This window comes from Lactuca sativa, chromosome 4 (assembly GCF_002870075.4).
Source record: "Lactuca sativa cultivar Salinas chromosome 4, Lsat_Salinas_v11, whole genome shotgun sequence".
In the NCBI taxonomy this organism is placed as follows: domain Eukaryota; kingdom Viridiplantae; phylum Streptophyta; class Magnoliopsida; order Asterales; family Asteraceae; genus Lactuca; species Lactuca sativa.
Window position 1 is genome coordinate 12,499,920 of NC_056626.2, and position 19,561 is coordinate 12,519,480.

The window sequence follows — 19,561 nt, forward strand, 5'->3', positions numbered from 1 at the left end:
CCTTCCACTCTACTCTTGATATTTCGGGATGTTACAATTCTCCCCCACTTAAATTAGGCTTCGTCCTCGAAGCCTACAGCAATTCAATCCCAAAGATACTCCCGCAACGCGCCACCTGGCCTTAACCTGGCCAAGTCCCTCAAGGCATACCCATCGAAACTCAAACACACTTTCTCTTTCCTTACGGTGTCCTGACCACTGTCTCGAGCCGGGCACCGGCTGTACCCTCTGATAATCACACTCAACAACCGAGAATTACCCATGAAGCATCACTGCCCCAAATCCCAACAATCACTCGACCCATAAGGGCTAGAAAGCCATGAACCATCGGATCCCCGATCCGAATCCCACTCTATCCATTTCGTGACGACGGAAAGACCCATTCTCAATCTCAGAGCAACTCCCACGAGTTCTCCTCTTGCAATCACATACACATGCTGAACTTTTTCCAGCACCCTCAGGTTGGGAAAACCCGATACACTGATGATTTCCTCCAACATCCCCCAGGATGAACCACTAATACATATCCAATACCCTGATCAGAATCACACTGAGAGCCCAAGACTCTCTCCCTGCATCCCTTCCGAGTCTCTTGGCTCTACATCTGCGGAATTCCTCCTCAACCTTATCAGACATCCCAAACCGGATGAGCTTCTAATCCACTGCCGCAAACACTCTGCTCAAAAACCATACTCGAATTACTCTAATCATAACTCTGCTCTGCCGCTTTCACTTCCGTGAACTTGTACTCCCTCTCGGAGTTACACACCTCTCTCACTTCCTTTTCCAAGGAATCCACTTGGCCATATTGCCACTCCAACAAGTGCCACGGTGCTCGCCCAACGCTACACCACCCTTTTAAGCGTATCCGCTATCCATCCAACACACATACTCTGACTCTCATCGCAGGGACTCTCAAGCCCTTGCACTATCTCCACTAATCAAGATCACTACCCGGGGCCAGACCTTCTAATGCAATCACACAGCAACATACACAATCCATATCCTCAAACTGATCCAGCAATACCTGCAGAGTCTTCAGCATGACTGGACCGCCTCACCAGGCCTTCAGTCCATTTGGACCACTCTCAGAACCTTCAGCCAATCTGGACCGCTCTCAGTGTCTTCAGTTTGGCTGGACCGTTCTCCGAGCCTTCGGCCTGACTGGTACGCCTTATGGCCTTCAGTCTATCCGGACCGCTCAACTAGCATCAACATTCCGAGCAATCCCCCCCGGAAGTCCTCCCATGCATACCGTTCTAGCCCTCAAGGGGGTTCCGAACTCTAACTCCATCATACATACTCGATCCCGGCCTGCTCCCAAGCCCTCCTCAATTAAATGCCCTAGGTCTGTATCCCGCCCCGCATGCCTGGCACTTACTCTTATCAGTCTATACTCTAGGCTGACAGAACACTTGCTGAATCCCAACAGCTAAGCACTCTCGAATACTCGTCGATCTCCCGGAGAATTCTCCGATTCTCCTCCACTTGAGCACTAACTATCAACCACCGGTCGCCATCACCGACCTCCCAGAACAACTCTTCCATAAAGAAAACACTTACACGCGGACTGCTTCCCACAAGCATAAACAACCGCAACGAGATCTCACATCAACACCGATCAACCTACTCGAAGGAAACTCAATCTGCATCTAACCACTCCTCAGAAAGCAGATGCTACCCGGCCTGCAACCCAATGCCGGGTTTCCACTAATAACCCTCATGAACGATAACCAACGGAATTCCCAAAACAATAACCCATAAGCAAAACCACAACCCGCAAAATGACGAATAGCGCAGCGAAAACCACACAAAGATACCATCACAAAACAATACACCACAATAATCACAAGATAACAAGACATCAAGAAAGAAACATACCCGCAGCTGCATCCGGCACTGCCTTGACCTCCTCTGCTACAAGCTGAAAAGCACGACCCTGAGCCCTTGGGGGCTCTGCTCCACCCTGACCTCCACCTGTGATCCTCAAAGTGGCCGGTGCTGGAGCCTGCACCGGTCCTGCAGCAAGCTGTGGACAGTTGACCCTCAAATGCCCAACCTGATGACAATGATAGCAAATCCTCAAATCCCGAACTGGCGCTGACTGCCGACAATCCCTCGCATAGTGCCCTTCCTTTCCGCACTTGCGGCATGCACCACCGGACCTACAAACCCCGGTGTGACCCCTCCCACACTTCCCACAAGTGTGGCTGCTCAGATCCCCCACTCTAACATCAACGGTCTTGGACCGTTTCGGCGCCGGCTGAGACTGCACCGGAGCCTGCCTCAGCTCATGCAACTGCAACTCAATCTCTAACTCACGCCGCCTAGCGGCCTCCTGCAACTCCAACAAGGTCTCGCACCTCTGCGCAGACACAAACTGTCTGATGTCCCTCTTGAGCATGCTCAGATATCGAGACATCTAAGCCTGCTCCGAAGCGAACTCTGGGCAAAACATCGCCCTCTCAGTGAACATCCTGGTGATCTCAATCACCGACTCCGAACCCTGCTTCAGCTCAAGGAACTCCTGAGCCAATCTCTCCCTCTCAACTTGCGGAACATAACGAGTGCTGAACATTTCTCTGAATTGATCCCACGAAACCGCAACCCTCTGCGCATCCGAATTTGACCCCGTGGTCAATCTCCACCAATCCTTCGCCCCGAGCCTCAACAGGTTCAGAGCACACCTCACCCTCTGATCAGCAGTGCATGAACACGTGAAGAAACACCCCTCCACGTCTGATAACCATCTCATAGCGACGATCGGGTCCTGAACTCCATCAAAAATGGGAGGCTTCGTATTAGCGAAGTCCCGATACTGAAAACCCCGACCAGCTCCTCCCCCTGCCGCCGCTACAGCCGCTGTAGCCGCCGCGGCAGCCGTCTCTGCGAGAGCCGCATAGCGCTCATCAAAATACTCAACCATGGCGGTCTTAATTGACCCAAACAGCTCCGGCAACTCAGCCCGGAACAACTCAACAATCTCATCACGCAGGATCTCACGAATCCTCGCATCCAACTCTCACGTGCTCATCTGACCGATGACCTCGGGCGGCACCGATCCGCCCGGAACTCTCTCTCCAGCTCCCGATCCTGATCCATATCCACTCTCATCATGCCTCGGAATCTCCATACTGAAAAACACCACACAAAATCTCAGACTCTTCCCATAACCTGGGATCCAACTCTCTCAACCCAACCCTAGAGATCATGGTTTCCCTAATACGCGTATGGGTCCTGTGCTTTCAATAGTACGGGCCCATACTACCTTCCACACCTACCCATATTTGTATGAAGTACTACCACAACGCCCTAGAGAAACATGCATAACAACGCTCAACCCTCACCACTAGAGGAACACTGAAAATATCCCATAAGGAACCCTAGGCTACAGGCATCACAAATCAGGCAACATATCATGAAATCCTGAAGATCCCTAGCCTATCACTAGCATGCTGTTCTACCAAAGCTCAAAAACAAATAACATGCATGGTATTTTGGGGTTACTTACTGGCTTCGGCTGATCGTACCTCCGCGTCCTCCCTTACTCATTTTGAAAACCATTTTAAATACTCTTTTGAAAACTCTCCTCGATTTGAGACTGGAGTCACATGAATGTTCCTCCAATTCACTCAAACCAAGGCTCTGATACCAACTTGTAACGACCGAAAAATACAACAAATTTAATTTTTTTTTTCAAAAACATCTCGATTCCATTAGATCTTTACAAAAAGGTTTTCAATACAAAACATTTAACGTTTTCCCATAATCACAATACTACGAAATCATGAGGAGCGGTACGATCACGCCTTCGCCTTGCCATAGTCTCCTGAAGAACCTGAAAAACATGAAACCACAACTGTAAGCCCGAAAGCTTAGTGAGATATCCCCAAAATACCAACCACAAATACCATACACGCATAACATGCCATAACCTATCCGATCACAGAACAGCCATGCACTTCGGGTCTACTGTGTGACTGGTCCGCCGCACCGGCCTACAGTCCACCTGGTCCACCCTCTGAGTCTATCCACATACATCGAGTCTACAGTGTTGTAACACCCCAAAGTTTGGAAAGTCAAGAAAAGAAAGAAGACCTCAATTTTAAAGAGAGACTCGGCGAGTCCAAGGAGGGACTCGGCGAGTCCGAGCGGGATCCGGGTTGAGGTGTTAGCGACCGACTCGGCGAGTCGGCCAAGGAGACTCGACGAGTTGGGTCTGAACGAGGAAAACCCTAAATCCGGGACTTGGAGCCTATTTAAGCGTCTCATTCTCTTTCATAGGGTTCCTTTAGTGCCTCTTTACCCCCCAGAACATCAACCCTAGCCGCCATATCCGTTTTTGAGCTAGATCTTGCATTGAAGAGAGCACTATAAGCTTGGAGAAGGAAGAAAAGCCTTGGAAGTGCAAGAAGGGACTGTAGATCCGAGATTGAGAAGACATTTCAGATCGATTGGAGGTAATAAGCTGTTGATTGGACTCCCTTTGCATCTAGATCTATTCTTGTGTGTGAGTTTTGGTCATTATTGGTATGATTTGTAACCAATTCGAGTTGGAGGTTCAGATCTGAGGTTGCTGCCTTAGATCCATGTTGGTTTTGGTCTTGAATCCCCTAAAGTATCAGCCCTTGGTATGTTGAAGAAGCATGTTTGCCATAAACCCTAGTTTAGTGTGTTTTGAGCATAGATCTCTCAATCTACACGTAAAGTTTGCCACTTTACGTGGGGAATAGACCCTAAAAGTATGGATCTATGAGTTGGAAGTTCTGTTTGGGTCGAAAAGCCACTGCATGGATTGAGGACTGGATAGACTCGGCGAGTCCTTCGAGTGGACTCGGCGAGTAGCTTGAAGATGAGGAGGAACTCGACGAGTAGGATGAACAGCTCGTCGAGTCGGTTGAAGTTAGGCATGGACTCGGCGAGTTGTATGAACAACTCGACGAGTTGGTTGAAGATTGCCTTGGAGTCGGCGAGTCTATTAGTGGACTCGGCGAGTCAGATCGTGAAACCTCAAACCCTTCGAGTTGAGATTCAAATCAGTGAGTCGGGTGGTGACTCAGTGAGTTGGACAGGACAGGACTTGGAGCTAGTTGGACTCGGCGAGTCATGGACTGACTCGGCGAGTCGGGTCGCGAATAAGAAAGACCCTGAGCTTATGAACTCGGCGAGTCTTTAGGAAGACTCGGCGAGTAGGGTTGACCTGGAAGGTTGACTTTGACCAAAGTTGACTTAGTTGACTGTCAGACTAAGTGTTATATGTATATTGATAGCTCGGAGAGCTAGAGGAGCAGCGGTTCAGGAGATTGTCGAGTAGCAGCCAGAGGTTTATCAGCAGGGCTCAACAGTTCAGGTGAGTTTCCTTCCAGTAGGAACGGGTCTAAGGCCACAATGCCGGCCCGTTTAGCTAGCAGTAGTTTTCGGATGTTGATCTGGTACAGTAGTTAGTATGTTTGATGCCTTCGTGGCTCAGACAGGAATTATGTGTTATGTGTTCCGGGCTACGGCCCGATGTAGTATGCAGTATATGTGAGTTTATGCCAGTGATATGTTATGATATGCTGTGTTCAGTTAGCTTCGGACTTCGGTCCGATGGAGGGGACAAGGTCCCAGACAGTTAGCTTCGGATTTCGGTCCGATGGAGGGGGCCAGGCCCCAGTCAGTTAGCTTCGGACTTCGGTTCGATGTAGGGGCAAGGCCCCAGTCAGTTAGCTTCGGATTTCGGTCCGATGTCAGCTTCGGACTTCGGTTCGATGTAGGGGGCAAGGCCCCAGTCAGTTAGCTTCGGACTTCGGTTCGATGTCAGTTTCGGAATTCGGTTCGATGTAGGGGGCAAGGCCCCAGATAGTCCGGACTTCGGTCCGATGCAGTGGGCAAGGCCCAATATGTGATTTATATGTTTTTGTGTGGTATGTGGTAGATTGGGGGAGCTCACTAAGCTTCGTGCTTACGGTTTTCAGTTTTTGGTTTCAGGTACTTGGTTTTCAAAATAGGAACTCGGGAAGATTGCAGAGCACACACCATAGTCAGTTAGCCTGGGAATGTTTGACTCTGATAATGATATTATGTTTTGAATTTAATACTCAAAAGTTATGTTTGACTTATGATACGTTGTTATAAATCTATTTTTTAGTAATGTTTAAAAGAAATTTTTAGTCATGATTTTTGGGTCGTTACAAGTTGGTATCAGAGCCTTGGTTTGAGGGATTCGGGCACACTCCCTAGTGTGTCTGAACTCAAACTAAGGAAGTGGTATATAGTTTTCAAAAAAAAAAAATCGTAGTTACAAAAGAATTTTGAGAAAAGAAAACAATTTTAGAAAAATGTAAAGAAAAGAGTTTTAGAAAAAGCAAAAAGAGTTTTGAAAAGAGAAAAGGGTGTGGTGCATGCAATCAACCGAGCTCAAGTAAGTACTCCCAATTTACCTATACAAGTTATATTATGATTATCAGTATCAGTTTTAGTTTCAGTTTCAGTTCCAGCTTCAGTAGAACAGCATGCTAGAATAGGACTAAGGATCTAGGATGATGCCTTATGTGCCTGCTTTATGTGTTCAACTTTATGAGAATTACATGCTAGTATTGAGTGGACAGCAGTAGGATAGCCTGTGTAGGTTATGCCTGATAGCATGAGCTTAGCATTGTATGCTAGTGCAGTTTCTTGTTATGAGAATTGTTTTGCCTGAGTATGTTTCCTTTATCCGAATGCTGCTTGCTTTGTGCTTTGTGGGACTCTGAGTGATGGGAGTTAGCCATTAGGTGAATACGTCACATCACATGTGATCAGGGTTGGATAATCTCAGAGTGCTGGATTTGGCCCTACTGCGCAGCTCTCGTCTGAGTCCAACCGTTGTAGGGACGAGACTTTTACTCGAAGGATTATCCGAGCCTCATTATATGCGATGGTATTCAGGTGGTGGCTAATTGGCATTACAAGGAGGCCTTCAGCAGATGAGGACTGTTTGGGTAGAGTCAGAGGTTCCCTAGGGCAAGCCTAGGATGAGAGTGGCATAGATCAGTAGAAGAGTAAAGGGGACTTGGTGGAGTTGAGGTAACTCTTGAGGAAAATACGGATAGATGTGGAAGGTAGTAGGGGCCCATACTACTGAAAGCAGAGGATCCGTATTCGATTCAAGAGGGGCCGAGGCAAAATCAAGGAACTAGTAGAGTATGTGAGAGATCCCTCAGCAGTAGTATAAAAATTGATCAGGATTTTGTTATATTTTCAGCATGGTGACGTTGCGCGAGATACCAGTTAGCAGTTCAGGTGTCGAGGAGGGGTCTGGCTCGGGCTTTAGAGCCGGGCAGCTTGAAGATAAGATGAGGGATTTCATTTCCACAGAGATTGTGCGCAGCATCATTGATCAGACTCCAGTGATTTTTGGTTCAGTTAGAGAGGCCATCGTGGAGCTTATGGATAGTCATCTTGAGGCCTTTAGGCCCGGGATAGTTTCAGGGCAGTTTGGGGCTCGTCTAGAGCCCGGTTCTTATGGAGATCGGAGATCCATCCGAGGGGGGGATTCCATTTCTGACTTTTGCCATCAGGGGTCAGGAGTGAGTGGGGCACCCTGCCTCCGGGAGAGACCCTTGCATGATTGGGTATCTAATGAGGTTTCGCTAGTCATTCGTGAGAAGTTACCCAACATCATTGAGCGGGTCACTGGTCGTTTGGCCGTTAAGTTCCAGGGACAACCAGCTGCTCTTCATGCGGTTGATGGAGTAGTCGGAGTCACTCAGGAGCAGGAGATTGGTTTGGTTGGGCAACTCGGAAAAAGGAAGCGAGCATGTGCCGCAGGGAGATTGGGGAGAAGTGTGGAGTCCTACTCAGCTGACTTGGGCGCTGAAGGTCAAGAGGACCTAGAGGTGTGTGGTAAGTGTGGAGGAACTCATGGGTTTGCTTGTCACAAGTTCAGGTGTTTCAAGTGCGGGGAAAGGGGGCATGTGTATCGGGATTGTAAGCAGGATCAGAGATGTTTTCATTGTCATCAGCTGGGTCATTTCAGGTCTCGCTGTCCCGTCTTGGTGGTGGAGAGAGTTCAGGGTCAGGCACCCATCGTTTCACAGGAAGTCAAGATCGAGCCGCACTAGATCTCAGGTATGTTGTTGAATTCCTTCCTTTGTAGTAACTCTATGGTTATGGTATTGCATCGATGTTAGTAAGCATGTATCTATGAGTATTATGCTACCTGCTTGTGAATGAGTTATATGCCATTTGCATACCTTGGTTTTAGATTGATAGTCAGTGGTTGCTCCCCAATAGAACGAGTTATCTAGGTTGCGGTAATTGTAGCATGCTTGGAAGGGATTTGGTGCGTCTCGCTAGTTCGGAGTGGCATAGTGTTAGAGATGGATTGGTTAGATCCCTAGCTATGGCAGGCTTGGGTTCCTTAGCAGAATGATTATGGAATGGCAACAAAGATCGGGATCTCTTTTGAGTATCGAGCAACAAGGGGTAAGCAGGATCGAAGTGGGGGAGAACCCTCCGGGTATACTTGGATAAGAGTCACGTAGACTCAGAATGAGTGCGCGGCCTTTGAGAAGAAAAGGGTAGTAGCACAGTGATGGATGGATTAAGAAGTTCAGAATCGGGAGTTCGAGAACTTTTCCCAATAGTTAGTTCATGTAATCGAGATGGTTAGAAGCTGGTTGAGAATCCAGGATTGGAGGACCACCTGTAGGGGCTCAAGTGAATCGGAATGAGGATCCTGAGAGCGGTTAGCAAGAGATGTTTTCGTACTAGTAGCCAATGTCAGAGTCAGCATGCAGGGTTGTGTAAATTCAGGAGTTGGGAGTTTGGAAACTTCCCAACAATAGCTTCTTGTATCTGGATTAGTAGACGGTTGGTTTGGGAACCAAGCCGAAGAGTTCCTCGACGAAGCGCTAAGTATATCAAGGATATAAGATGTCGAGGATGATGCAATATTCAAAGGCTGAGGGCTTTTTTGAGAAATCGGGATGAGGAATCACTAGCGGGGCTAGGGATAGTCAGGATGTTCTCGAGATAGTAGTAGTGTTGTAAGTCTGCGGGGGTAGCCGTAGCATTCACTAGCAGTCAGATAGTAGTAGTAGTGTTGTAAGTCTGCGGGGGTAGCCGTAGCATTCACTAGCAGTCAGATAGTAGTAGTAGTGTTGTAAGTCTGCGGGGGTAGCCGTAGCATTCACTAGCAGTCAGATAGCAGTAGTAGTGTTGTAAGTCTGCGGGGGTAGCCGTAGCATTCACTAGCAGCCAGATAGCATTAGAGGGTTGTAAGTCCGCGAGCGTAGTCGCAGCCTTTTTATCAGATTGGTAGGTAGCATGAGCGTGTGTTAGACGCGGGAAAGCAGTAGTACCCACCAGTTCGGGTGCAGCAGTGAGGATATGGGAATCCACGGGTTAGATTTCGGATTTCCCAAATGGATCAGTTATGGCTAAGTCAACATTTTGGGCTATAGATCGTCACATCAATTATGAGATCAGAGTAGCAGTGGACCGTTGGGGGTTCGGGTATGTTGCGGGCTACCGTCAGTCTGAGAGCCATCATGTTGTTAGTCGTGGAATTGATGATGTCAGGATGTGACGTATGGACCCGATCGGTTGGATCGGAAGGTTGCTAGAGCCACAGTGACAGGATAACCAGTGGAAACTAGTCCTAGAGGAAGATTTCGTTCAGAAGTCGTGGAAGCGACTAAGTGAGGAGTCCCTTGACTCCACAGTTGGGTTGGAGTTCAGTGTTTCAGCCAGTTCAGTGTTTCAGGCAGCTCAGTTAGTTCAGTCAGTTCAGTGTTTCAGGCAGCTCAGTGTTTCAGTCAGTTCAGTGTTTCAGGCAGCTCAGTGTTTCAGTCAGTTCAGTGTTTCAGGCAGCTCAGTGTTTCAGTCAGTTCAGTGTTTCAGGCAGCTCAGTGTTTCAGTCAGTTCAGTGTTTCAGGCAGCTCAGTGTTTCAGCCAGTTCAGTGTTTCAGGCAGCTCAGTGTTTCAGCCAGTTCAATGTTTCAGTCAGTTTAGTGTTTCAGGCATGTTCAGTATTGCAGGCAGTTCAGTGTTTGGAAGGTTTCAGGGTTTTGGGTCAGTATTGTATTTGCGTTGGAATGCAAGTGCTGACGATATAGTTGGTTGATTTGGAAATGGCAAGTCCTTCTCAGCAGGATCAGTTGAGCCTTTTGCCGAGTATAAGTGATATGTAAGGATAGCTAGGCAGGTAGCTTTTCATTCAGGAGGGAAGGCTCGAGTAAGTAGGAGATGAGTAATCAGGTGGGATAAAAGCAAGCTGGTTCCAGCAGCATCGTTTCAGTATGAGCGGCAGGATGGATAGAACAGTTATAGATAATCGAAGTATCTTCAGGAGTCGCTGGAAGAGACTAGGAGTTTGCGATGGAGTGTAGTGACCGGTGGGAGTCCGGTAACTCAGATATAGGGAGATTGGTTAGACCAGAGTAGTCTCAGTACATCCGGTAGGCGGATGGGAGGCAGCAAGATTTTCAGTCGCAGGAAGTAACGTTGAGGAAATTGTGGGAAAGAGAAGGATTCAGTATGTTCTATCGGTAGTGATCGGCACTGTGAGTGGCCGGAGTGATGGGCAAAAGGGTGATGGATTTTCCAGACAGAGAGTTGGAGGCAGTTCGCAGGCAGTTGATCATAGCAAACTTCGAGGACGAAGTTTAGTTTAAGTGGGGGAGAGTTGTAACACCCCAAAGTTTGGAAAGTCAAGAAAAGAAAGAAGACCTCAATTTTAAGGAGAGACTCGGCGAGTCCAAGGAGGGACTCGGCGAGTCCGAGCGGGATCCGGGTTGAGGTGTTAGTGACCGACTCGGTGAGTCGGCCAAGGAGACTCGACGAGTTGGGTCTGAACGAGGAAAACCCTAAATCCGGGACTTGGAGCCTATTTAAGCGTCTCATTCTCTTTCATAGGGTTCCTTTAGTGCCTCTTTACCCCCCACAACATCAACCCTAGCCGCCATATCCGTTTTTGAGCTAGATCTTGCATTGAAGAGAGCACTATAAGCTTGGAGAAGGAAGAAAAGCCTTGGAAGTGCAAGAAGGGACTGTAGATCCGAGATTGAGAAGACATTTCAGATCAATTGGAGGTAATAAGCTGTTGATTGGACTCCCTTTGCATCTAGATCTATTCTTATGTGTGAGTTTTGGTCATTATTGGTATGATTTGTAACCAATTCGAGTTGGAGGTTCAGATCTGAGGTTGCTACCTTAGATCCATGTTGGTTTTGGTCTTGAATCCCCTAAAGTATCAGCCCTTGGTATGTTGAAGAAGCATGTTTGCCATAAACCCTAGTTTAGTGTGTTTTGAGCATAGATCTCTCAATCTACACGTAAAGTTTGCCACTTTACGTGGGGAATAGACCCTAAAAGTATGGATCTATGAGTTGGAAGTTCTGTTTGGGTCGAAAAGCCACTGCATGGATTGAGGACTGGATAGACTCGGCGAGTCCTTCGAGTGGACTCGGCGAGTACCTTGAAGATGAGGAGGAACTCGAAGAGTAGGATGAACAGCTCGTCGAGTCGGTTGAAGTTAGGCATGGACTCGGCGAGTTGTATGAACAACTCGACGAGTTGGTTGAAGATTGCCTTGGAGTCGGCGAGTCTATTAGTGGACTCGGCGAGTCAGATCGTGAAACCTCAAACCCTTCGAGTTGAGACTCAAATCAGTGAGTCGGGTGGTGACTCAGTGAGTTGGACAGGACAGGACTTGGAGCTAGTTGGACTCGGCGAGTCATGCACTGACTCGGCGAGTCGGGTCGCGAATAAGAAAGACCCTGAGCTTATGAACTCGGCGAGTCTTTAGGAAGACTCGGCGAGTAGGGTTGACCTGGAAGGTTGAATTTGACCAGAGTTGACTTAGTTGACTGTCAGACTAAGTGTTATATGTATATTGATAGCTCGGAGAGCTAGAGGAGCAGCGGTTCAGGAGATTGTCGAGTAGCAGCCAGAGGTTTATCAGCAGGGCTCAGCAGTTCAGGTGAGTTTCCTTCCAGTAGGAACGGGTCTAAGGCCACAATGCCGGCCCGTTTAGCTAGCAGTAGTTTTCGGATGTTGATCTGGTACAGTAGTTAGTATGTTTGATGCCTTCGTGGCTCAGACAGGAATTATGTGTTATGTGTTCCGGGCTACGGCCCGATGTAGTATGCAGTATATGTGAGTTTATGCCAGTGATATGTTATGATATGCTGTGTTCAGTTAGCTTCGGACTTCGGTCCGATGGAGGGGACAAGGTCCCAGACAGTTAGCTTCGGATTTCGGTCCGATGGAGGGGGCCAGGCCCCAGTCAGTTAGCTTCGGACTTCGGTCCGATGTCAGCTTCGGACTTCGGTTCGATGTAGGGGCAAGGCCCCAGTCAGTTAGCTTCGGATTTCGGTCCGATGTCAGCTTCGGACTTCGGTTCGATGTAGGGGGCAAGGCCCCAGTCAGTTAGCTTCGGACTTCGGTTCGATGTCAGTTTCGGACTTCGGTTCGATGTAGGGGGCAAGGCCCCAGATAGTCCGGACTTCGGTCCGATGCAGTGGGCAAGGCCCAATATGTGATTTATATGTTTTTGTGTGGTATGTGGTAGATTGGGGGAGCTCACTAAGCTTCGTGCTTACGGTTTTCAGTTTTTGGTTTCAGGTACTTGGTTTTCAAAATAGGAGCTCGGGAAGATTGCAGAGCACACACCATAGTCAGTTAGCCTGGGAATGTTTGACTCTGATAATGATATTATGTTTTGAATTTAATACTCAAAAGTTATGTTTGACTTATGATACGTTGTTATAAATCTATTTTTTAGTAATGTTTAAAAGAAATTTTTAGTCATGATTTTTGGGTCGTTACAAGTTGGTATCAGAGCCTTGGTTTGAGGGATTCGGGCACACTCCCTAGTGTGTCTGAACTCAAACTAAGGAAGTGGTATATAGTTTTCAAAAAAAAAAAATCGTAGTTACAAAAGAATTTTGAGAAAAGAAAACAATTTTAGAAAAATGTAAAGAAAAGAGTTTTAGAAAAAGCAAAAAGAGTTTTGAAAAGAGAAAAGGGTGTGGTGCATGCAATCAACCGAGCTCAAGTAAGTACTCCCAATTTACCTATACAAGTTATATTATGATTATCAGTATCAGTTTTAGTTTCAGTTTCAGTTCCAGCTTCAGTAGAACAGCATGCTAGAATAGGACTAAGGATCTAGGATGATGCCTTATGTGCCTGCTTTATGTGTTCAACTTTATGAGAACTACATGCTAGTATTGAGTGGACAGCAGTAGGATAGCCTGTGTAGGTTATGCCTGATAGCATGAGCTTAGCATTGTATGCTAGTGCAGTTTCTTGTTATGAGAATTGTTTTGCCTGAGTATGTTTCCTTTATCCGAATGCTGCTTGCTTTGTGCTTTGTGGGACTCTGAGTGATGGGAGTTAGCCATTAGGTGAATACGTCACATCACATGTGATCAGGGTTGGATAATCTCAGAGTGCTGGATTTGGCCCTACTGCGCAGCTCTCGTCTGAGTCCAACCGTTGTAGGGACGAGACTTTTACTCGAAGGATTATCCGAGCCTCATTATATGCGATGGTATTCAGGTGGTGGCTAATTGGCATTACAAGGAGGCCTTCAGCAGCTGAGGACTGTTTGGGTAGAGTCAGAGGTTCCCTAGGGCAAGCCTAGGATGAGAGTGGCATAGATCAGTAGAAGAGTAAAGGGGACTTGGTGGAGTTGAGGTAACTCTTGAGGAAAGTACGGATAGATGTGGAAGGTAGTAGGGGCCCATACTACTGAAAGCAGAGGATCCGTATTCGATTCAAGAGGGGCCGAGGCAAAATCAAGGAACTAGTAGAGTATGTGAGAGATCCCTCAGCAGTAGTATAAAAATTGATCAGGATTTTGTTATATTTTCAGCATGGTGACGTTGCGCGAGATACCAGTTAGCAGTTCAGGTGTCGAGGAGGGGTCTGGCTCGGGCTTTAGAGTCGGGCAGCTTGATGATAAGATGAGGGATTTCATTTCCACAGAGATTGTGCGTAGCATCATTGATCAGACTCCAGTGATTTTTGGTTCAGTTAGAGAGGCCATCGTGGAGCTTATGGATAGTCATCTTGAGGCCTTTAGGCCCGGGATAGTTTCAGGGCAGTTTGGGGCTCGTCTAGAGCCCGGTTCTTATGGAGATCGGAGATCCATCCGAGGGGGGGATTCCATTTCTGACTTTTGCCATCAGGGGTCAGGAGTGAGTGGGGCACCCTGCCTCCGGGAGAGACCCTTGCATGATTGGGTATCTAATGAGGTTTCGCTAGTCATTCGTGAGAAGTTACCCAACATCATTGAGCGGGTCACTGGTCGTTTGGCCGTTAAGTTCCAGGGACAACCAACTGCTCTTCATGCGGTTGATGGAGTAGTCGGAGTCACTCAGGAGTAGGAGATTGGTTTGGTTGGGCAACTCGGAAAAAGGAAGCGAGCATGTGCCGCAGGGAGATTGGGGAGAAGTGTGGAGTCCTACTCAGCTGACTTGGGCGCTGAAGGTCAAGAGGACCTAGAGGTGTGTGGTAAGTGTGGAGGAACTCATGGGTTTGCTTGTCACAAGTTCAGGTGTTTCAAGTGCGGGGAAAGGGGGCATGTGTATCGGGATTGTAAGCAGGATCAGAGATGTTTTCATTGTCATCAGCTGGGTCATTTCAGGTCTCGCTGTCCCGTCTTGGTGGTGGAGAGAGTTCAGGGTCAGGCACCCATCGTTTCACAGGAAGTCAAGATCGAGCCGCACTAGATCTCAGGTATGTTGTTGAATTCCTTCCTTTGTAGTAACTCTATGGTTATGGTATTGCATCGATGTTAGTAAGCATGTATCTATGAGTATTATGCTACCTGCTTGTGAATGAGTTATATGCCATTTGCATACCTTGGTTTTAGATTGATAGTCAGTGGTTGCTCCCCAATAGAACGAGTTATCTAGGTTGCGGTAATTGTAGCATGCTTGGAAGGGATTTGGTGCGTCTCGCTAGTTCGGAGTGGCATAGTGTTAGAGATGGATTGGTTAGATCCCTAGCTATGGCAGGCTTGGGTTCCTTAGCAGAATGATTATGGAATGGCAACAAAGATCGGGATCTCTTTTGAGTATCGAGCAACAAGGGGTAAGCAGGATCGAAGTGGGGGAGAACCCTCCGGGTATACTTGGATAAGAGTCACGTAGACTCAGAATGAGTGCGCGGCCTTTGAGAAGAAAAGGGTAGTAGCACAGTGATGGATGGATTAAGAAGTTCAGAATCGGGAGTTCGAGAACTTTTCCCAATAGTTAGTTCATGTAATCGAGATGGTTAGAAGCTGGTTGAGAATCCAGGATTGGAGGACCACCTGTAGGGGCTCAAGTGAATCGGAATGAGGATCCTGAGAGCGGTTAGCAAGAGATGTTGATTGGACTCCCTTTGCATCTAGATCTATTCTTATGTGTGAGTTTTGGTCATTATTGGTATGATTTGTAACCAATTCGAGTTGGAGGTTCAGATCTGAGGTTGCTACCTTAGATCCATGTTGGTTTTGGTCTTGAATCCCCTAAAGTATCAGCCCTTGGTATGTTGAAGAAGCATGTTTGCCATAAACCCTAGTTTAGTGTGTTTTGAGCATAGATCTCTCAATCTACACGTAAAGTTTGCCACTTTACGTGGGGAATAGACCCTAAAAGTATGGATCTATGAGTTGGATGTTCTGTTTGGGTGGAAAAGCCACTGCATGGATTGAGGACTGGATAGACTCGGCGAGTCCTTCGAGTGGACTCGGCGAGTAGCTTGAAGATGAGGAGGAACTCGACGAGTAGGATGAACAGCTCGTCGAGTCGGTTGAAGTTAGGCATGGACTCGGCGAGTTGTATGAACAACTCGACGAGTTGGTTGAAGATTGCCTTGGAGTCGGCGAGTCTATTAGTGGACTCGGCGAGTCAGATCGTGAAACCTCAAACCCTTCGAGTTGAGACTCAAATCAGTGAGTCGGGTGGTGACTCAGTGAGTTGGACAGGACAGGACTTGGAGCTAATTGGACTCGGCGAGTCATGGACTGACTCGGCGAGTCGGGTCGCGAATAAGAAAGACCCTGAGCTTATGAACTCGGCGAGTCTTTAGGAAGACTCGGCGAGTAGGGTTGACCTGGAAGGTTGACTTTGACCAGAGTTGACTTAGTTGACTGTCAGACTAAGTGTTATATGTATATTGATAGCTCGGAGAGCTAGAGGAGCAGTGGTTCAGGAGATTGTCGAGTAGCAGCCAGAGGTTTATCAGCAGGGCTCAGCAGTTCAGGTGAGTTTCCTTCCAGTAGGAACGGGTCTAAGGCCACAATGCCGGCCCATTTAGCTAGCAGTAGTTTTCGGATGTTGATCTGGTACAGTAGTTAGTATGTTTGATGCCTTCGTGGCTCAGACATGAATTATGTGTTATGTGTTCCGGGCTACGGCCCGATGTAGTATGCAGTATATGTGAGTTTATACCAGTGATATGTTATGATATGCTGTGTTCAGTTAGCTTCGGACTTCGGTCTGATGGAGGGGACACGGTCCCAGACAGTTAGCTTCGGATTTCGGTCCGATGGAGGGGGCCAGGCCCCAGTCAGTTAGCTTCGGACTTCGGTCCGATGTCAGCTTCGGACTTTGGTTCGATGTAGGGGCAAGGCCCCAGTCAGTTAGCTTCGGATTTCGGTCCGATGTCAGCTACGGACTTCGGTTCGATGTAGGGGGCAAGGCCCCAGTCAGTTAGCTTCGGACTTCGGTTCGATGTCAGTTTCGGACTTCGGTTCGATGTAGGGGGCAAGGCCCCAGATAGTCCGGACTTCGGTCCGATGCAGTGGGCAAGGCCCAATATGTGATTTATATGTTTTTGTGTGGTATGTGGTAGATTGGGGGAGCTCACTAAGCTTCGTGCTTACGGTTTTCAGTTTTTGGTTTCAGGTACTCGGTTTTCAAAATAGGAGCTCGGGAAGATTGCAGAGCACACACCATAGTCAGTTAGCCTGGGAATGTTTGACTCTGATAATGATATTATGTTTTGAATTTAATACTCAAAAGTTATGTTTGACTTATGATACGTTGTTATAAATCTATTTTTTAGTAATGTTTAAAAGAAATTTTTAGTCATGATTTTTGGGTCGTTACAAGTGTGATTGGTCCGCCCGCTCCCGGGCCTTCAATCCACCTGGTCCACTCTCTGAGTCTACAGTATGACTGGTCCGCCCGTACCGGACCTTCAGTCTATCTGGTCCACTCTCCGCGCCTTCGGCACGTCTGGTCCGCCCTTTCGGGGCCTACAGCCTATCCGGACCGCTCGCTGGGCCTTCGGGACAACTGGTCCGCCCTGGGTATCTTGGCCTACAGCTCACAGCAGGACCCGCCTCAACCCAACTCCAGTCCAAACAATCAATGCACATATACATACAATCATATAGCAATTCACAGTCAACAAGCAGATCAAACAGATCACATAACATACCACCATCCTAACCAGGATACCGACCTAACAGGTCACTAACACAGCATCTCCCTATCTCTCAGGATACCGATCTCAATCAGGTCTCTAACATATACCATCCTAACTCACAGGATGCTAACATATCAAAGCAGTAACATAATAACAACTACCCGGATCTCAATCCGATAAGGGCCGGCCTTGGTGCCTTAGACCCTGTTGATATAGTGAGGATAACTCACCTCGAAACTGCCGACTGAACAGATAACTCAAGCTGCTCCGATCACTGATACAATCTCCACCACTGGACAACCACCAATGCATTGAACTCAAAACAATAATCAACAATTACCACAATGCCCCTGGAAACCACTGGTCAACCCTTGGTCAAAGACAAGGTCAAAGTCAACCCCTGACTGACTCTACTCGCCGATTCAACCCGATGACTCGCCGAGTCCCCATACTCAGAACTTCCCTCAATCCGCGACCTAACTCGTCGAGTCACCCCGAGACTCGTCGAGTTCAACAACTCTGAGTCCACTCGCACACAACTCACCGAGTCATCCCTTGACTCACCGATTCTCGACTCGACCAGAAAATATTGGGACTCTTCGACAAGACTCGCCGAGCCCAAGAACAGACTTGCCGAGTCTAAGGCTATCTTCAACCTACTCGCCGAGTTGTTCATACAACTCACCGAGTTCCAAGCCATCTTCAACCAACTCGCCGAGTTGTTCTTCCAACTCGTCGAGTTCCAGCTCATCTTCAAGCAACTCGTCGAGTACACCCATGTGACTCGCCGAGTACCACCGGTCTGAATCCGTTCAGAAGCATTCCAGGCCATGCAATTGCTCCAAAACATAGATCTAGCCTCCTACAACTCATCCATCACGTAAAGTGGCAAACTTTACGTGAATCCAAAGAGATCTATGCATTTTGCACATTAGGGCTAAGGTTTGGGACATGATAGCTTCATCCAACACTCAACACAGGGACTTTCAAGCATTCCAAGTCTTCTCCATTCCAGATCTGAGGTAGCAACCTCAGATCTAACCTCTAAACTCCAACACATCCAAATATATAATCTCTAATACCCCCAAAATGATGCATCAAGGAAATAGCAGCTCAAAGACGAGATATTACCTCAAAAGAACGCCCCAACTGCAATGAATCTTGAATCCAAGCAAAGCCCCATGCTCCAAGCCTCTCCTTCTCTAAGATCTCTTCAATAACCACCTCTCCAAGCTCTAATTTGCTCAACAATGGTGCTTCTCCACGATTTTAGGGTTTCTGGGACTCAAGGGGGAATGAAGAGGCTGGGAGGAAAACATAATGTTCTTTATATAGGGCTCAACCCCGAGAATTAGGGTTTTCTCCACTCAGCGCCTACTCGCCGAGTCCATCTCATTGACTCGCCGAGTCGGCTACTTAACACGCGACCAAATCGCGAATCTACTCGCCGAGTCCATCCATGGACTCGCCGAGTCACTCTTTCCGAATTTACTCTTTTAGCCCTTCCACTCTACTCTTGATATTTCGGGATGTTACAACAAGAACTAGAAACTAGGGTTTCTTAGCCACACATGGCTAAGAACAAATCAAACAAGAATAAAGATGGAATTGGAATGTTTAATCCTTACAAAAATGAAATCCAAATGTTTGCAATGATTCAGTCTTCTCAAAAGCTCCAAGAATTCTCCCAAAATTGCCCTGGATCGCCAGAAACTGCTCCCAAAACCGTTCTGTCTTCAAAATGACGTCTCCTCCTCTTTTATTAAAGTTCACGTGACTTGCCATAAGGCCATGCATTTTTAGCATGGCCATGCCTTTTGCCCATGTGTTTTTTGGCATGGCCATTTGTCTTGACCATGTGTTTTTGGCATGGCCCATGTTTTTTTGCTAAAATTCCAAAAAGTCTTCACTGTTGGCTCCATCTTCAGTCCAGCTTCACCACACGTTATGTTGCTCAAATATGAGATGATAAAGGACAAACACGACCCGTGTCAAAGTGACAAGGATCGCGTTTCAAACGTAATCCTTTACTATGAAGATAATGCAACAACGACTCGGGTTATGTCTTCATGTTTTCCTCCATGGAATGACCGGTTCATCTTCTCTGCATGCTCCAAAGCTCCAAGAATCCAAACTCCATGCATCCATGCATCCAAGCTCCACGTTC